The 3,511-nt window shown below is 44.9% G+C and overlaps 1 long non-coding RNA gene across 3 annotated transcripts; it reads left to right on the top strand.

The window, feature by feature from the left end:
* Positions 1–290: 290 nt before the first annotated feature.
* On the top strand, positions 291–2,944 carry LOC109778205 (uncharacterized). Of its 3 annotated transcripts, none has more exons than XR_012205379.1 (6): positions 291–626; positions 753–807; positions 1,169–1,326; positions 1,425–1,625; positions 1,750–1,925; positions 2,044–2,944. It is a non-coding gene; the product is annotated as an uncharacterized lncRNA (long non-coding RNA). The 3 variants fall into 3 exon arrangements; XR_012205378.1 differs by having other exon boundaries at positions 1,805–1,925; positions 2,044–2,763; XR_002236525.3 differs by having other exon boundaries at positions 1,425–1,925.
* Positions 2,945–3,511: the final 567 nt, after the last annotated feature.

Here is a 3,511-nt window from a genome sequence, read left to right as displayed (position 1 = left end):
TCTAACACCTACTCCCTCCGTAAAGAAATATAAGAGCGTTTAAACACTCTTATATTTATTTACAGAGGGAGTATTACAAAGAAGCACAAGTACATGGATGTTGATCGCCATCATTGATTCTGATGAATCATTGCGTTCCGGACCACACCATCGTGTCACTAGGAGAGGGAAGATGAGAAGAACCCATAATAAAACCCATTAACAGTCGCGGTAAGGGCGCTCGCACGCGATGTCCACCTGTCCCTTTTACTGTGTGAGGTGAAAAAAATTAAACCGAAGGAGAAAAAAAAGAGAAACGGATCGTCCCCATTCACCACCACCCCGAGTCCTCCCCATTTTGCTCCCTCGTCTGCCGCTGCCACCACTCACCGGCGCTCTCCCCCACAGCCGCCGCCGCCACCGCCACCAGTGCCCTCCCCCACAGCCTGCACCCCAGCCCTTCTCTCCTCCGCTCACCTTATCCCCACCACCGGTGAGCTCCTCCTCCCCCCCTCCCCGCTCGCCCCAGATCGAGCAGCAGGTTAGGGTTCACGGCCACGGCGGCGCGAGCGCTCCGATGCAGGTTCAAGCCGCTTGAGGTGGCTGCTTGCTGCAGCTCTTACCCTTGTGCCAAGGCCATGGACAAGGTGCCCTCTCCATCACTTCTCTGTGTGTGTGTGGGTGTGTGTTCGATTTGGGGTTGGTCTTCTGTTCGTGAAGATCCCTTTATTCTCTGTTGCAAAGCATATAACATATACCTCTGTTACTGTTAGTGGAGCAGCCCCAACCCTAGCCCTTCTTCGGCCATGGCGACCTAGCAAGCAGGAGGTGCGAATCCCTTTTCTTATCCCCTTATGTGATGCGTGCCTCTGCTTGTAAAGGTGTGGTGAATTTTTCAGTGTGTGTTAGCCATCGAGCCATGGCGATTTCTAAGGTTTTATCTACTGTCATGCCACATCTATTAGTACTCAGAGAGTTTTATCTACTCTAAGGATTCTTGCCTTATTTATATAATCTACACTTCCTATAGTTAATTCCTGACAATCAGGTTGTTGTTACACTTTTCTTCATATATAAGAGAAAAGGTTGTTGCTACATTTGAATCCAATCCAACATTGAATTAAAAAAAAAGTTCAAGCTTTTTGATTTGTCTGGCTAGTGAATTGATTTTGTTAGTTTCTCGCATCAGGTTGCCAACACAATTGGCAAGAGCTACAATCTGATGAAATTTCTCCCTGAACAAAGCTTGAGGAACCTGAAGTCTGCAGTCCTTCAGTCACAAGGCGTCCGATGCTTGGTTCTAGATGATTGCAAGAGGTTGCTTGCTCTTGTTAGAGCTAAAAAAAGGCAAGTAGTGCCATTTTCAGGCAACTTAGTTTAACTATTGATGCTTCTTTTTCTTTGTAGCCATAGATTTTCTTATATGCATTTGTTGTGGCAATCAGAAAAGTCCGCGGCACTTTCACGTTGATCGCTTCGTCTTTGATCTGTGCCGTCGGGCATGATGCACCCTCCCTCAGAGTTCACGCCGGACACGATGCTCCATCTACATCCACTGGCTTTTAATCTCCCTCTGGAGCAAGCGTCACCAGCGACCCTCGTAATGGACGGCCTCCCACTCATTTGTGCCTTTTACTGTTGTACAGGTAAGCGATGGAGTTTTTGTGACACAAACTCCTGCACATACGTCTCCATACTACTGAAATTTGAGCTATATTTAGTTGTGAATGGTCATGTGTATATCAGTTGCTGATTTTGCAATTAGCGCAGTTTAATTTAGCTAATACCTGTACATGACGAATGGGTATGTCGGTCCGATCTTCAGTTTAGATAGGCAAGCAGGCATCGCTGTACGCAAAAAATAAAAGGCAAGCAAGCAATGCATATATCAACAACAAGGAATTGGTCTCTAGCGTTCTGGTGTTCATTTGACTATAGACATAGATGTAAGATGCTCCAAACGAAGCAATACCTTCTAACTTCAATACTATGCTTTTTATATGACAAAAAGAAATTTTAGGACAATGCCTTCTAACTGCATAATCTGTTATTCTGCTTTCCCAGTTACATTCCGTGGGAATTATGCCGTGTGTGTGTGGGCAGTTTAGGGAGTTTGCTGCAAATGTTGCTCGGTTGGGAAACCTGTGCAGTGATCCCAAATGGCACAAGTTGAATCAGCATTTCTCGAGGTTGAAGTGTGAACCCACTGTGGTGGATGGATGGATGGAGGGAGGATAACGACACTTCAGAAATACTCTAAAGAAGCAGCAGCATCCAGTATGTACTATGTAGGATCTCAGTTCGTTTGTGGTGGATGGATGGAGGGGGGGAGGTGAAGTGGGATGGATGGAGGGGGGAGGTGAAGTGAGATGGATTGGGCAGTCTACTGTGTTTGATTTGTTTAGGTGGAAACATTCTTGACCACTGACTCATAGCTGATGCTGATTTCTGATCATCTGGCAAGGAGGTCTCTATGGCAAGTCCAAGATGGCGTCAAAGAAGTAATCTATTGTGATGTCCTTTGTTGCATGTTGTACTCGGTACTTCAGTACTTATCTTGCACCACATTAGTTAATCTCATTGAGTTTTGATCTTTATGTCATGTTTTCTTGCGCGGAAGGACTAATGCAAGACAATCTTGACATGATTTGCACCGGACCAACTGTTTTGATTTATCACGTTGATGTCATGAGCACAGCTCCAGTCATGCTACTTTCCTTGTGGACAAAACTTTGCTCAGCTATTGTTTGTAACCATTTAATTTGTTGGGTACTTTTTCATGCCACTTTTTTTTAATGATATGAACATGTGGCTGTTGCATATAGAAAGGGGCTCGTTCGTTCATGGAACTAGGGGAGATACGACCTTTGATATATGAGCGTCTTAATTTTTAAATCTTCTTGTCCTGTACCATTTGAAACTACATTCTTCTTGTATAAAGTACTTACCATTTAATGGACTTGTGCAGAATCTTGTGTGCCCAAAGAGCCTCATAATTGATAAGAGCATTCACACAGCATGTCCAGGAAATCAGATCAGCGCAACATTTCATTTATATACAAAATAAAAAATTTCTTGGTTCTTCGTATGAGTGACTGTCGGTGTCAAAACCGGCGGATCTCAGGTAGGGGGTCCCGAACTGTGCGTCTAGGATCGATGGTAACAGGAGACGGGGGACACGATGTTTACCCAGGTTCGGGCCCTCCCTATGGAGGTAATACCCTACTTCCTGCTTGATTGGTTTTGATGAATATGGGTGTTACAAGAGTTGATCTATCAGGAGATCGTAATGGCTAAACCCTAGAAGTCTAGCCTATGAGTATATGGTAATGAATCTGTCCTATCCGGACTATGCTCTCCGGTTTATATAGACACCGGAGAGATCTAGGGTTACATGGGGTCGGTTACATAGGAGGAAATCTTCATAATCGGTCGCCTAGCTTGCCTTCCACGTCAAGTAGAGTCCAATCCGAACACAGGTACAATCTTCATTTTTTATGTCTTCATAGCCCATCAGTCCGGCCCAGTAGAT

The sequence above is a fragment of the Aegilops tauschii genome, chromosome 3 (assembly GCF_002575655.3).
Source record: "Aegilops tauschii subsp. strangulata cultivar AL8/78 chromosome 3, Aet v6.0, whole genome shotgun sequence".
NCBI lineage: Eukaryota > Viridiplantae > Streptophyta > Magnoliopsida > Poales > Poaceae > Aegilops > Aegilops tauschii.
Note: the sequence above shows the minus strand (reverse complement) of the source record. Positions and strands in the feature narration are given on the sequence as shown.